Source organism: Stegostoma tigrinum, unplaced genomic scaffold, assembly GCF_030684315.1.
Source record: "Stegostoma tigrinum isolate sSteTig4 unplaced genomic scaffold, sSteTig4.hap1 scaffold_126, whole genome shotgun sequence".
In the NCBI taxonomy this organism is placed as follows: domain Eukaryota; kingdom Metazoa; phylum Chordata; class Chondrichthyes; order Orectolobiformes; family Stegostomatidae; genus Stegostoma; species Stegostoma tigrinum.
This window is the reverse complement of record NW_026728074.1, coordinates 625,235-642,027: the sequence shown is the minus strand read 5'-3', so window position 1 is coordinate 642,027 and position 16,793 is coordinate 625,235. Positions and strand designations below refer to the sequence as shown.

General features: G+C 45.6%; 1 non-coding gene across 1 annotated transcript; it reads left to right on the top strand.

Annotated features, from left to right (window-relative positions):
- The first annotated feature begins 13,109 nt into the window (after positions 1-13,109).
- trnan-guu (transfer RNA asparagine (anticodon GUU)) lies at positions 13,110-13,183 on the top strand. The gene has a single exon. It is a non-coding gene; the product is annotated as a tRNA-Asn (tRNA).
- Positions 13,184-16,793: the final 3,610 nt, after the last annotated feature.

Sequence of the window (16,793 nt, the reverse complement as noted above, 5' to 3'; positions counted from 1 at the left end):
ACAGAGCCCTGTGGAACTCCACTCACCACTGACTTCCAGGCAGAATATTTTCCTTCTACTACCACTCGCTGTCTTCTGTTGGCCAGCCAATTCTGTATCCAAGCAGCTAAGTTCCCCTGTATCCCATTCCTCCTGACCTTCTGAATGAGCCTACCATGGGGAACATTATCAAATGCCTTACTGAAGTCCATATACACCACATCCACAGCTCGACCCTCATCAACTTTTCTAGTCACATCCTCAAAAAACTCAATAAGGTTTGTAAGGCATGACCTACCCCTCACAAAGCCGTGTTGACTGTATTTGATCAAGCCATGCTCTTCCAGATGGTCATAAATCTTATCCCTCAGAATCCTTTCTAACACCTTGCAGACGACAGACGTGAGACTTACCGGTCTATAATTGCCGGGGATTTCCCTATTTCCTTTCTTGAAGGGAGGAATTACATTTGCCTCTCTCCAGTCCTCAGGTACGACTCCAGTGGAGAGCGAGGATGCAAAGATCTTCGCAAGTGGCAAAGCAATTGCATTTCTCACTTCCCAAAGCAGCCGAGGACAAATCTGATCCGGGCCTGGCGACTTGTCAATCTTAATGTTTGACAAAATTTTCAGCACATCAGCTTCGTCTATCTCTATCCATTCCAGCATGCACACCTGCTCTTCAAAGGTTTCATTCACTACAAAGTTTGTTTCTTTCGTAAAGACAGAAGCAAAAAACTCATTTAGGGCTTCCCCTACCTCCTCAGGCTCCACACACAAGTTCCCTATGCTATCCCTGATCGGCCCTACTCTTTCTTTGACCATTCTCTTATTCCTCACGTAAGTGTAAAATGCCTTTGTGTTTTCCCGGATTCCTTCTGCCAAGCCTTTCTCGTGCCCACTCCTGGCTCTCCTCAGACCATTTTTGAGCTCCTTCCTTGCCTGCATGTAATCCTCTCTAGCTGAACTTGACCCTAGCTTCCTCCACCTTATGTAAGCTACCTTCTTCCTTTTCACTAGAAGCTCCACCGCTCTCGTCATCCAAGGTTCCCTAATCTTACCCCTTCTTGCCTGTCTCAGAGGGACATATTTACTCATCACTCACAACAACTGTTCCTTAAGCCGTCTCCACATGTCGATAGTTCCCTTACCATGGAACAACTGCTCCCAGTCCATGCTTCCTAACTCATGTCTAATCGCATCATAGTTTCCTCTTCCCCAATTAAATATCCTCCCATTCTGCCTAATCCTCTCCTTCTCCATAGGAATGTAGAATGTGAGGCAGTTATGGTCACTATCACCAAAATGCTCTCCCACCACAAGATCTGATACCTGCCCCGGCTCGTTTCCGAGCACCAAGTCTAGAATGGCCTCTCCCCTCGTCGGCCTGTCAACGTACTGCGTTAGGAAACCCTCCTGAACACACCTTACAAAAACAGCTCCATTCAAATCTTCTGCTCTAAGGAGGTTCCAATCAATATTAGGAAAGTTAAAGTCACCCATTACAACAACCCTACTGCGTGCACACTTTTCCAAAATCTGTCGACCTATGCTTTCTTCAATCTCCCTGCTGCTATTGGGGGGCCTGTAGTAAACCCCTAACGAGGTGACTACTCCCTTGCTGTTCCTAATTCCCACCCATACTGACTCAGTAGGCAGATCTTCCTCGACAATGGAAGCTTCTGTAGCTGTGATACCCTCTCTGATTAGTAGTGCTACACCCCCTCCTCTTTTTCCCCCCTCCCTATTCTTTTTAAATGTTCTAAACCCTGGAACATCCAGCAACCATTCCTGCCCATGAGAAACCCATGTCTCTGTTATGGCCACAACATCATAGCACCAGGTACTGATCCATGCTCTAAGTTCATCACTTTTATTCCTGATACTCCTTGCATTAAAGCAAACACACTTTAACCGATCCCTTGGTTCCTTCCCAGGAAAATCCTTCCCACTAGCTGGTCTACCTCTTGCTACTGCCTCACCTGCATCAACGCTCACCTCTGGTATACAGCTCAGGTTCCCACCCCCCTGCCATACTAGTTTAAACCCTCTCGAACTACTCGAGCAAACCTTCCACCCAGGACATTGGTCCCCTTCCAGTTCAGATGCAACCCGTCCTTCTTGTACAGGTTCCACCTTCCCCAGAAGGCATCCCAATTATCAACATATCTGAAGCCCTCCCTCCTACACCAGCTGCGTAGCCACGTGTTCAGCTGCGCCCGCTCCCTGTTCCTCACCTCACTATCTCGTGGCACCGGTAGTAAACCAGAGAACACTACTCTGTTCGTCCTGCTCTGCAGCTTCCATCCTAACTCCCTGAAATCACTTTTTATATCCTCAAACCTATTTCTGGCTATATCATTTGTGCCAATATGTAACACAATTTCTGGCTGTTCGCCCTCCCCTTTTAGAACTTTATACACCCGATCGGAGACGTCCCGGACCCTGGCACCAGGGAGGCAACATACCTTCCGGGAATCCCGATCTTGCCCACAAAATCTCCTGTCGATTCCCCTAACTATCGAGTCCCCTACCACGAGTACTTTTCTATTCTGCCCCCTTCCCTTCTTTGCCACAGTGTCAGGCTCAGTGCCAGAGAACTGACTACTATGGCTTTCCTCTGGTAGGTCATCCCCCCCAGCAGTATCCAAAACGGTATACTTATTGCTGAGGGGAATGCCCACAGGGGATCTCTGCACTGTCTGTCTGTCCCCTTTCCTCCCCCTAACTGTAACCCATCTATCCTCGACCTGAGCCTTAGGAGTGACCAACTCCCGATAACTCCTCTCAATTACCCCCTCTGCCTCCCGAATGATCCGTAGTTCATCCAGCTCCAGCTCCATTTCCCTAACACGGTTTTCAAGGAGCTGTAGCTGGGTGCACTTCCCGCAGATGTAGCCAGCGGAGACGTGTGCCACATCTCCCAACTGCCACATTCTGCAGGAGGAGCAAGCAACGGCCCGAGCATCCATACCCCACTTATCTGAACGCCAACTCAATACTAAAGTAGAAAGCTTACGTCAAATAACAATAACAAATTAATAACAAACTTATATTCAATAGAGAAAGTTTAGAATGAACCTTACCTTATTAACTAGGTTAGAGGAGGAGGGCGGGTGGGAGACTCTACAGTTGTAGAGTCTCGGGTTTAGCCGCCTTGCTGATATATATGGTCACTGCTTTCCTTCCCGGCTGCCCCTCTGGTCCTCGTCACTTCCTCTGCTGCTCCCACTCCTCTGAAAGAGGGAAAAAAAAACACCGCTGCCCGCTACCGGTCAGTAATTTTAAAAATAAACTGCTTTACCTTAGCTGCAGTCTTCCGGGTCCGTCTTGCCTCCGCTGCTGCTCGCACTCAAAATGGCCGTTGGCGTCGAAGGGTGAGTATTTATACTTACTGCTTTCCTTCCCGGCTGCCCCTCTGGTCCTCGTCACTTCCTCTGCTGCTCCCGCTCCTTCTCTGAAAGAGGGAAAAAAAAACACCGCTGCCCGCTACCGGTCAGTAATTTTAAAAATAAACTGCTTTACCTTAGCTGCAGTCTTCCGGGTCCGTCTTGCCTCCGCTGCTGCTCGCACTCAAAATGGCCGTTGGCGTCGAAGGGTGAGTATTTATACTTACTGCTTTCCTTCCCGGCTGCCCCTCTGGTCCTCGTCACTTCCTCTGCTGCTCCCGCTCCTTCTCTGAAAGAGGGAAAAAAAAACACCGCTGCCCGCTACCGGTCAGTAATTTTAAAAATAAACTGCTTTACCTTAGCTGCAGTCTTCCGGGTCCGTCTTGCCTCCGCTGCTGCTCGCACTCAAAAAGGCCATTGGCGTCGATGGGTGAGTATTTATACTCACTGCTTTCCTTCCCGGCTGCCCCTCTGGTCCTCGTCACTTCCTCTGCTGCTCCCACTCCTTCTCTGAAAGAGGGAAAAAAAAACACCGCTGCCCGCTACCGGTCAGTAATTTTAAAAATAAACTGCTTTACCTTAGCTGCAGTCTTCCGGGTCCGTCTTGCCTCCGCTGCTGCTCGCACTCAAAATGGCCGTTGGCGTCGAAGGGTGAATATTTATACTTACTGCTTTCCTTCCCGGCTGCCCCTCTGGTCCTCGTCACTTCCTCTGCTGCTCCCGCTCCTTCTCTGAAAGAGGGAAAAAAAAACACCGCTGCCCGCTACCGGTCAGTAATTTTAAAAATAAACTGCTTTACCTTAGCTGCAGTCTTCCGGGTCCGTCTTGCCTCCGCTGCTGCTCGCACTCAAAATGGCCGTTGGCGTCGAAGGGTGAGTATTTATACTTACTGCTTTCCTTCCCGGCTGCCCCTCTGGTCCTCGTCACTTCCTCTGCTGCTCCCGCTCCTTCTCTGAAAGAGGGGGAAAAAAACACCGCTGCCCGCTACCGGTCAGTAATTTTAAAAATAAACTGCTTTACCTTAGCTGCAGTCTTCCGGGTCCGTCTTGCCTCCGCTGCTGCTCGCACTCAAAATGGCCGTTGGCGTCGAAGGGTGAGTATTTATACTTACTGCTTTCCTTCCCGGCTGCCCCTCTGGTCCTCGTCACTTCCTCTGCTGCTCCCGCTCCTTCTCTGAACGAGGGAAAAAAAACACCGCTGCCCGCTACCGGTAAGTAATTTTAAAAATAAACTGCTTTACCTTAGCTGCAGTCTTCCGGGTCCGTCTTGCCTCCGCTGCTGCTCGCACTCAAACAGAACACACACCCTGGATCTAGCAGAATCAGTCCAATGAAAGTTTGCCTTCATGTTGGAGGATAATGGCAGCAGGGATATGATCACCTCAAACTCCTCTCCAAGTTTCTTACCATTTTCAGTTTGAACTATGCTGCTGTTCCTTCAGCGTCGCTGCTTCTAAGTCCTGGAACCTCCTTCCTAATAGCATCAAAGCTGTACCTACGTGCCAATGAGTTTGAGTGTTTAATAAAGTAACTCATCACCTCCATCTGTGGGTTAATTAGGGATGGGCAATAAATCCAATCCGACTGAATGAAGTCCTAACCCAGGCATCCGGGTTCAAGTTGTAGTTTCTAAGTGAACACCTACAATTGGTCAGGAACACGTTCAGAAGCAAAGTGTGGGAGTGAAGCCAAAGTGAAAGGCAATGATGGCTGGGGGGGGGGGGTGCGCGGGGGCATGAGGCAGGAAGTGAGTGTGGAGCTGTTGGTGCAGGGCTCAATGTTGTCTCCAATGGGTCAGGCTTTACATTTGCTCAGTAACCAAAATGAACCTATTCTTCTTGTTAGGTTCGCTCAGTGTGTGTTAACGTTGTTCATGGGCCCCAAGGGGATGACCCTTTATCCAGTCGGCTGAAACAGGTGAAAATGTCAGTTTTAAACTAAAGGGTCCAGGCCCAAAACGTCAGCTTTTGTGCTCCTGAGATGGTCCCTGGCCTGCTGTCTTCATCCAGCTCCAGAATTTGTTACCTCGGATTCTCCAGCATCTGCAGTTCCCATTATCGCAGGAGAAAATTGTCTCTTTCCATGTATTTTCACAGGAGAATATTGAGCTGTCAACAATCCGTGTTGAAAAGTGGTGTTAGATTGAAATTCTCACCAAGGAATACTGATACAACAAAGTTCCCCAAGTTACTGTGATTGTATGGTTAAGGAAATGGCCCTACGGTTGGGTAAAAAAACAGTGTGTAGTAAACAGGCGATCCTGAGTAAAAATCCCTGCGGTGACTGAACGTTATATTGAAGATTCCTCGTTTCAACATTTCTGAAATGCCATATAACAACAAAGTTACTTGCTCCCCTTTATTCATTCACAGACTGAAGGTGTCACTGGCTCGGCCAACATCTATTGCCCGTTGCCAATTACCCACCATGTTTGCTGTAGGCCTGGAGTCAGACGTAGGCGCGATCAGTAAGGATCAAAGATGCCTGAAGGACATTAGGGAACCACATGGGTTTTGGTTCCCGGATGATGGATTTATGGCCATCTTTGCATTCTAAATTACAGTTATTTATTGAATTGAAATCCCATCATTTTCTGGGGGTGATATTTGAACTTTGGTCTCCAGAACGTTACCTGGTTTTCTGAATAAACAGTCCACTGACAATACCACTCGACCATTACGTGCCCTGTCTGTGCAGAGAACTGAGCATGGTTCCTATGTTTTAGTGCAGACAGTTATCATTTGGTGCTGGTACTCCTGTCGCCTGTTTTCTCTCCATCAGGGAATGGTTTCCTGCTACAATTAATTTATCCTGAGGTTTGGTAGGAATAACAAGGTGAGACAGAATAAACTGCAGCCTTACTGTGGAATATTGTGGTAATGAGGCAGGCACCACGAACTGATCACCCTCATTCTCTGCTGTCACCATTCATTCATTTTACACCAACAGTAAAAACATCACAGTCATCATATAACTGTGGCATTTTGTTTCTTTTCTGGTGGATTAGGAATTCTATTTAGAAGTCTAAACACTCATCATGTTTTGAGGGAATAAATGCCTCTTTGGCTCAGTCCTAAGTAACAGAAACACTATTTGGAGAATGTGAGCCCAGTTCCAGGCTTTACAATCGGGGTGGGAAAGCCTCTCAGCAGCTCCAGTCTCAAACATTGTCCGGTCTTCAGACTTTTCAAAGAGCAGCAATGGGAAATGAGGGATATCGATATAGAATCCCTACAGTGTGGAAACAGGCCCTTTGGCCCAACAAGTCCACACTGAACTTCAAAGCATCCCACCTCCCTATAACCCACCTAATCTACACCTTCCTAAACACTATGGGCAATCCACCTACCCTGCACATCTTTGGACTGTGGGAGGAAACCCATGCAGACATGGGGAGATGACACAAATTCCACACAGCCAGCCGCCCAAGGCTGGAATTGAACCCTGGTGGCTGGCACTGTGGGGCAGTAGTACTAAACACTGTGCCACTGTGCTGCCCTCAATATGGATGGACGGAGTTGGAGAATATAAAATTTGGTGAGGTGAATACCCAGAGACAAATAGAGATGCATATTGAGGTAGACACTAAAAGGGCCAATTCTCCATTCGACACCGCTGCTTACTAACTGAAAGGAAAAGGCAAATAAAACCTTTTAAGCAGAGCCTTTCAGCACCTGAGGGCCACGGAAGCAGCATTACAGGCGATAAAAGTCTGTTTAAGTTGTAAAGTTGACGACGGGAAATTAATGTGATATTTTAATAAATATGCTGATTCGACAGATAAACGTGATCATTTCCCTGGCATTATAATATAAAAAGGCATAACTGACCTGGTTCTGATGAACAGTCAGTGGATCTGAAATGTTAACTGCATCTCTCACAGATGCTGCCAGGCCTGCTGGGTTTCTGTGTCAGATCCTGTTTTTGTTTCAGTTTTCCAGCATCCACAGTTCTTTGTTTCACGTTAGCTTGAATATCGTTTGGGACACAGTTAGTTACCTCACAGCCCCTTTCCTTCTCCTCATAGGGAGGCGATGCAATCCATGCAATCGATTGTCTGAAGAACCCATCCAGTTCACTAATGCCCTTTAGGGACAGAAACTGCCCACCCGTACCTAGTCTGGCCGACATGTGACTCCAGACCCACTGCAATGTGGTTGATTGAATAAATGCTGCCAAACCAGAGACGCCAGTTAATGAATAAAATTACAATGAGTCAGCAAAGCTGTCATCGCTAAAAGCGAGGAGGTAACATCTTCCACTCAGTATTTCAAACCAGGGCCGTGGCTCCAAAAGCACCAAATCTGAACCACCAAGACAACCAGGGAACGTGCCGGAGATGTTTGTATCATTTCTCAATGACATTGTTTTTGCTTTTCCATTTTCGATCCTTTTGGTGACAGGTCAGTTTCTCCTTGTCTTCGAGTTTTTATCACGTGGAAAGAGACTACCTGGGCCAGTGTATCGGTGCGTGTCCTCAGGCATCTATCTATTCTAATCTCAGTTTCCAGCATTTGGCCTACCGTGTTGTGCATTCTGACACATCAAGGGCAAACGTCATTGAGATTAGCCCTGTAATCAAGGTTTTGTGACAGTAAAACAGTGTTACAGCCGACTTATGGAACTCATCCTCATGTTTAGTCACAGACAGAGATACACAGACACATCCCTCAGGATGACACCCACTCCAGGTGCTTCACGTTCACTCTCTGTCCCCACACATGTTTCGCCCACAACAGACAGATTTATATGGAGCACAAGCAAGTTCTCCAGGCAATGAGACCTGTTGTTGTGAGCTCGGAAATGAAGCCAACAGTGAGCTGAAAAGGTCGCCAACACTGCTCAACTTCCAATTTCATAGTTTAGCTTCAGGGAATCTGGCAACAAAATCACCCAACCACTATTCCAACTTCAGGTGAACATGTCATCTTGCTAGCATTGAAAATGGGCAGGTTGTGCTCGAACCAGGCAGGACTCGAACCAGTAATTTTCTGATCCGAAGTCAGACGCGTTATCCATTACGCCAGTGGCTCGCAATGATGAACTGGCTTCTTGTCGAGTTGAGATATTTACAGGGACCAAGGTGGAAATATGATATATGAGGTAAGCACCAGCAAAGGTAATCTCTGTCACTGCTTCACTTCAATGGGCCTCATTTTGTGAAGCAGAAAATTTCACTTGCAAAAGAAACAAATTGGTCCTCAGATGCCTGCTTCACTGTCATCTGTTTCTCTGCCGAGACTTGGCAACGTTTTATTCAGTTAATGCACAAGTTTACAAACCAATCCAGTGAGACATAATTTCATACGATTACTAACCCTAAACCTTGGTCAGGTAAGTGAATGCATGTGATATATTCGCAGCAAACACCGTTTGTGGTCATAGGCTGAAATTGATTTCATAAACAACCACCCCCAAGCTCTCCCGAACATTAAAAAAATACATCAGAGGCAACAACGGCTCATGTCGGATTCAAGCCAGCAACTTCTCACATTTCTATCAGCCACCTGATGTGAGAATCATACCACAAGGCCAATGACACAGTCTGTGGACACCCCACATAACAATAAATGAGGTGCTACTCAGGCAGTGATAGTCTCCCTACCTTGGATGTAGGAGAAAGAGTTCAAGTTCTATCTGCTCCAGGGGTATGTAATAACATATCTGAATGTGTTGCTTAAAGAAAATCCTACTTCCCAATGCAGCAGTGAATATTTTCTTTTTGTTCTGTCTCTCCACCACGGAGTCAGAGCTCTCTCCATCAACAAATGCATTAAGCCATTTCGCCACGGGCAGGCAGTGCTGGGAGTGGTATACACTTTGTCGCTGTCTGTCAAACACTGGAAGAAGGAAGGAGCACAAGGGATCGAATCAGACTTGTGTAGCAAATTTTAAAGGCGATTTGGAACTTTCATCAAATGACATTGATCAGAGGCAGACAGAAAGATGGAGAGCTGCTGGGAAAGATAGAAGTCGAAACTAGAGATTAGTCTCTACAGCAACTTAAAATGCAATCTTTCTGTGCAGCCTGTTTGATGTTCAGAATTTGTCTGCACACGGGGCGTCCTTTTGTTTGTGACCTCCACAGCAGGAGCTAATGTCTGACACCAACAGTCCCGCGTTCAGTGAATCTGAGTGAAACACTCATTCACTGAGAGACGTCCCCAACGGCCCTGAGTTGCGGGGCTGCAGACAGTACAACGTGGAAGGGAGGGTTAATAATGAGCCATTGTTTCTCCCCCACCCGCTCCCTCACAGAGACAGGGAGAGTGACGTCATAAACCCATGGCATCATTCACATTCACATTTAGCCCATCGAGTCCACAGCGACTGTCTGTCTCTTGTATTTCTCTGTAGTTATTCACAATCGGTGATATCTGTCCCTAATAATGGTGAGCTGTGTCTGTGTCATGATGCAGCCTCTGGCATCCTGATCCTTTTGTCATTCATGTCTGAAACAGCATTGGGAATTACTGCCAGGCATGACAAAAGAGACTGCAAGTAATGCGTTCAGAGATAATGGGAACTGCAGATGCTGGAGAATCTGAGATAACAAAGTGTGCAGCTGGATGTGCTCCTAAGATGCTACTTGGCCTGCTGGGTTGATCCAGCTGCATACTTTGTTATGCAAGTCATGTGTTTCTACTTGACCGGATTATTCTCATCTCAGAGAGGAAGTTTGATGATTCAGCTTGGAGCAGACCGACTGAGAACAGGAGAAGACCATTCAGACCTTCACAAGTGTATCATCTCACCTGTATGAACTTGGCCACAACAAACTCTAAACATTTTCATGTCACATCTCTTTCTGCTTCTGTCCCTGCCTCACCTCTAGCTCCCTCTGACCGCCCAGATCTGAGGTCAATGAGCTGCTCGATGCAAACGCAGTCAGATCGTGAAGCCAATCTTTACCTTGGCAGCAGGTCCAGGGAATGTCAGGCACAAGGAACGGATTGAGAAGCGATGGGTTATCACATGGTTGTGCGAAGAGACACCAGGATTGCATCTTCCTATCTCCCAGATACTGATTCCAGGAACATGCACAGTGCCAGTTATCCCCAATCCCAATGGATGACGTGTCTGATCGCCAGATGAGGGGACAGTCAGATCGACATCTTCCTGGCTCGGGTGCATTTTGAAAACGCTGTCCTGTCACTTCACAAACGAAGCTGACCACAAACGAACATAGAGGGCTCGACCACAGAAAAAGACCCTTCAGTCCATCGGGTCTGACCAGTTGAACTCAAGACCTTGACTGTTCTCGGAACAAAATCAAAATTGCTGGAAAAGTTCAGCAGGTCTGGCAGTATTTGTGAAGAAAAATCGGGGTTAACACTGTGGGTGGGCTGACCCTTTCTCAGGACTGACTGTTATAGTCTTATTTGCAAGCAGATGGCTCACAGCCTCACCACGGCTGGCCCTGCAAGTGGATATCTTCAAAGTGGTTGACGTTTATGAAGGTTCGTGCCTGTTCTGCAATGACAGGCAGTGAATTGCCTTCTCCCCAACACTGGTGCCCTGAGTGAAAAGTTTGTTTCCCACTGCTTTGATTTCTGTCACATGTAAAATGGAGGGAACAAACAGCCCTCACACTTGTCTCCAGTTTCCCCCCAACAGTCAACAGAATTTGAACCAGCACAAGGATGCCCCAACAAATTTGGAGCCCTTTACCTGAACCACTTGGCCATGATTACTGCAAGTGGTATGATGCTGTTTATCAATGGAGGTTGCCTTCCGTGGTCAGTTGAGCTGTGGCAGAATGAATTCTTGCCTGGTTTGTTCGAATCCAATCACTCTGCAGATTTTTAAAGTATTAAATTTTGTATATGGTGATTCTGGTTGATTTATTCCAATAGATAAAATAAACGTTCATTCGCAAGCAAAATATAAATAGCAGGAAAATAGCTCAGCAGATCTGGGAGCATCTGTGGGCCAATAATTTGAGTCAAGTCTTCAGAACTTCCTCAGAACTCTGTTTTCTCCTTTCTGTAGTGCAGTTTCTGTTCATCGTTCTGACTCCAAGCATCCCCAGCTCTTTATGGAAGTAAGGAAATCAACATCAAAATAGCAGTCTGGTCACTCACCGGAGAAGTTTTACGTTTGGGGAATATCTTCCTGACTGCATTAAAGCCTGAAACAGTACAGTCAAAAAGGAACTGGTGGAGTGAGAACAGCTCTTGTTCCTTCCTCAGTGGCTTCAAACCCCCAACATCACATTTCACAGTCAAAAGCGACAGCCATTTGCATCACAGAAAATGGCGAGCACTTGTAGCAGCCCTTAAACCGGGCTCGTAGTGAATTCAAACTCCCACCTGCCTCGAATGGAATGATAATAGTCTTGTGTCAGCTGTACTTTTCCGAAATTGGAGATATTTCACGAAAAAAACAGCAGTGTTGGAGAATCAATGCAAAGAATACTGCAGAAACTCAACAGGTCCAATGATATTAGTGGAAAGAAAAACAGAGCTGAGGTTTTGAGTGCAGCTGGATTCTTGTTCATAGCATGTGTGCCCTGAATGTCAATGCACTGCCAGAACTGAGAAAACATGACCTTGTTTTGACAGAAATGTAGCTGGCAGGATTTGAGCCTACGTGGGGAAACCCCAAGGGATTTCTAAGCCATTGCCTTAACCACTTGGCTACAACTACAGGCCACTGACCATCTGTTAATATTTCTCATGAAATGGCTCTAACAGGAAAGGTGAGTGCTCGATTTGTGATGTCTGCACCACGACCCTAATATCTCCTGTCACCCTTTACTTGATCAGAACAGTTGTGGGATTGAACTGAACTAAACACATTGATGAACGATAGAGTGGATGGAAAGGATCCATCTCCATGAGCAGAGAGATTGATTGTCAGGGCAATGGATTGAGAAATAATTATGTCCTTTTATTTTAATCACGCCTTTCACCACCACCTAAATCGCAGCCACCGAAGTACGTTTGGATCAGATTCATCTTTGGGAAATCTAACGTGCAAATCAGGGCAGTTGGTTCAATGAGAGGCCTAGAAACAAAATACTTTAAATACTTACAACTTGGGCTGGGGACGCCAGTGCGTTCACACCGAACTTTGGAGGCTTGTTGTGTTCTGGTTTATACCCAAGTGTGTTGTCTCAGGGAAACGAGTTGCCCATTTAAATCAAAGATAAGGTGGGTGTTCTCACACTCAGGGAGAAGCAAATCTGTGGAATTCTTGAAAACAGAGGCTGTGCTGACTTGGTATATTCAAGGCTGAGACAGACAGACATTTAGTCATTTCAGGAGTCAAGGGCCACGTGTATATGGCAGAACAGTGGTGTTGAGGATTACCAGATCAGCCTGGACCTTATTAAAATGTATAGCTGACCCGATTGGCCAAATGGCTTCCATCTGCTCCAATTACTTATCTGTCAATTGGAAAACGCCGGGGAACAATGTATAGGAAGAAATAGCAGAACATTCACCAAAGATGACCGCAGTCAAATTGAGTCAACATCGTTTGATGAAAGGAAATCTGCACTTGACACTTTTCCAAGAGTTGCTTGCTAATGTTAAAAATGGAGCTCATAAAGGGAGCCTGTGGACGAAATGTACATGAATAAGGGCCAAATGCTGGCAAATGGGACTAAATTAATTTCAAATATCTGGCCGGCATAGACGAGGTACACTGAAGTGTCTCTTTTCACGCTGTCCATCTGGACGAAGCGACACTTGCTCATTCCCAATTTAATTGTTCGTTGGCAAATGCCAGTTGAGCCAGTCTCTGTGGCGCAATTGGTTAGCGCGTTCGGCTGTTAACTGAAAGGTTGGTGGTTCAAGCCCACCCAGGGACGCAGTGCTTTTTCACTCTTAACCCAATGACCATTCTCCAGGGCGCTTTTTGGCTGCCAGAAGATAACCGTGTTTGCTCATCAGGATTCGAGCGAAGCCCAACATGGACAGGTCTTAACGTGCAGCCGAAGCTAAAATGACAAGGCGAACACAGTTGCAGACGCACCAAAGCATAAATGCTGTCTGTGAGACAGCTCGGCTTGTTTGTGTCATGAACTAATTGCACAAGTGGAAGCGGGGCAATCCCAAACTGCGCTTCCACTATACTGGGAGTTTAGTCCAACGCCACTTTCCGGAAAATGCTCTCATAAGGAAAATGAAAGAAAGGATGAGAATGACCCATGAAAAGTGATGATTAACAATCACAATCTCAAAGGGGCTGGGTTTCCCTTCTGATCAACAGTGTGGGTGTGCCTGCCCGGCAACGATTGCAGCGGATTGAGATAGCGGCTCATCAGTTCCCTTCTCCAGGACAGAAATGGGTGAAATGAGAGAAATTTAACAAAATTTCACATCACAATTATCCGCCTTTTCACAATCACAGCAAATAACTGTGATAAGAATTAATGCAAGATTTGATTTCACAGCAGCAATAGGGTAACGATCTCCATTCGCTTTCAGTGAAAAGAGTGAACAATGCATCTTGCCTGGAACATGAAGCAGCAGAGCAGCCTGCTTGTTCTGGAGATCATGCTGGGGACATTCCATGCCTTAATGGGCCGAATGGTCACTGTGTATGCATTAGGTTTTCTGTGATCTCTGACTCTGCGTGTTTTTTTTTCTTATTTAGAATTTTGAAATTGTCTGCACCAAAATGTGCGGCTCATTCACATCTGTTCAGAAGAGAGGTGGTCTCAATAGGACTCCATTTAACAACATTGTGCACTGTTCTCAAATCTGGAAAACAAATCCTCATGGACAATTTTACATCCCCGCTGTCATGGAGCTCTTCATTCTATGACATGACCCACACTACACCAACTATAATCACCGTTTCTATGTTTAGGAATACGCAGCTATTTACATACATCTCTCAAAGAAGAGTGAATATCTAATCAGATACAAATTTTCAGCAAGAAACAATGGATTATTGTTGATGGTTGTTTTTGTCACTGCTAACCTGTTTCCAGTGTTGTTTCAACAGGCTCTGTGCAAGGTCACGTGATATATGTGGCAGGCACTGAAACATTGTAGCAGGAAGAGGCCAGTCGGTCCTTCCAGCCTATTTAATATGATCATAGCGATCACCCAACTCACTTCCCTGTTTTACTTCTCATTCCATATCCTTTTGTCCCATGAAACCTAAGAACCATAACTAACTCCGTCTTTGAAAAATAAACAACGTTTTAGCTTCAACCGCTTGTGAAGAACAGAATACTTCAGATGTGTTACTTTATGGTGATGATGTTCCCCTCACCTCATTCCTATATGGCTACAGCTTATCCTCAAGCTGTGGTCTCTGGGTTTGGACTCTCCAGTGATCGGGAACATGCATCTTTTGTTTACCTTGCCTCGTCCTGTTGGTATTTTATAGGTTGTTTGGAAATGTCCCTCATTGGCCTACAGATACGTTTAATGATTTGTAGATCAATATCGGAGGCATGATTAAGAAGTTTGCAGGCAACACAAGATTTGGGAACTTCATTGAAAATGAAGAGTGTCGGTGTAGTCTGCAAGAAGATATCGATGGACTGGTCAGGCGTGCAAAAAAGGTGACAAATGGAATTAAGCCCAGAAAAAAGTGAAGTGTTGTGTTTGGGGCGATCCAACACAGTAATGGAATGCACAATTTAGAAAACAATACGAAGAGATGTGTGGGAAATTTTGAGGATGGATATATGCTAAAGGTGTCAGAAAGATTTATGGGGTGAGGACATTTTTTTCAGACAGGGGGTGGTTGGTGTACGGAACACACTGCCGGAATTATATGAAACAGAAGCACTGAGTGCGTTTAAAACCTCCAACAAGGTCAGCTTCCCGATATGCATTCTCTTGTAATGCAAAGCGCTGCGTGCCAGAGGAACGAAATGGCTGAACGCATCTGGCAATGGACCAACGCTGGTCCAGGAGAAAGGGCAGAAACAGTAGGCTCCTTGGAGCATAGAGTCAGAATGGGAAGCAGCTGTTATTGAAACAGTTTGCTGCCTTTTCTCACGAAGCAACAGGGAATTGACATAGTTTAGAAAGAGGTATACTAAATTTGTTGTTAAAACTGTTGCATTGCCAATGCCTCAAAACCCGGGCAGGTTGCCTTCCATTTTGTCAGATAGCCTGATCAGTTTTTCGAACAGAGCTGCACTCGATGATGTCGGACTTCCTGATATCGCGGTTTGAGCCACAGGGTTCGTTGAGGCAAATATAGCACAGCAACACACATGGAGAAAGTGAAAACAAATATTTTGGATGTTTGCCCACGCAGTGGGAAAATAACCACCTTGCGGAGAGGCGTGGGTCTAGTGGCATTATCGCCAGGCTATTAATTCGCAATCACAGTTGTTGTTCTTCGAATTCAATAAAATTCTTCAATTAGGAGTCAAATGTCGGGAAAATCCCAACCCAATAGACTTTCGAGAAGGCATTAAATGCATGCCAAGGCAATGCGAATCCAGTCCAGTGATCTGAGCTAACCAACTTTCCGTAATCTAACATTTAAATCACAACTCCTGAGATGCCGCCTGGCCTGCTGTGTTCATCCAGCTTCACACTTTATTAGCTCAGTTCCTTTACAATTTTCAATGAGTCACATGGAATAATAAGACACACCTTTAAAAACCATGTTTTTTTCATAATAATAAATGTTAAGTGCTGCACTTCTCCATGCAACTTCATTACAACTAAAGACAAGCAAGTGGAGGCTGCTACCCTCCGAATTCCTTAGTCAACCCAGTCTTGTGAAAGGATGCTGGTCACATCAACCCGTATTCAATGCAGCTACATTTTCTGTGTGGTACAACCTCTTTTGTACTGCAAGAAAGGAATTTGTTGTTTCTGCTCCCAGAGCTGAGTTGCATTCACCAATATCTTGCTCAGCTCCCTGCTTCCAGTGAACACTTTAATCAGGAACAAATCTATGAAATTCTTTATGGTTCAATACAGACTGATCCTGCAAACATGCAGAAGTCACACATTTCCATTTTCACTATCTCAATCATTTGATACAACATTTAAAAAGCTTAATGAGATGAACAATTTTTTTTCCATCATTGGAACGACTTGTATGAATTTGCACGTGGGAAGTTGAGTACTATGAAACAGAGAAACCGTTTTTTTCAGATTTTATCACACAACAGTGTCAGCGATACAGCGAAAACATCACCTCCGTTTCTTTCTCCTCAGATGGTCCTTCTCCAGTTGAAAATTAATACTAATCAGTTGACAGTTGAGGTATATCCCCCAGGTATGGATCATTATCCGAACACAGAGAGTGATCTTCTCCAATAAATTCTGTTTTGATTAACTACTTTTTTCCCCGACAAGCTGATGTCAGCATCTCAAACAGCTAGTCACCGCCTCCTCCCCTCCACCTAATTTGTTGTGTCAGAGCACACAAGGCTATGGGCCAAGTGCTGGTAACTGGGATGCTGAGGCTCTTTCCGTTTTGTAAAAGCACAA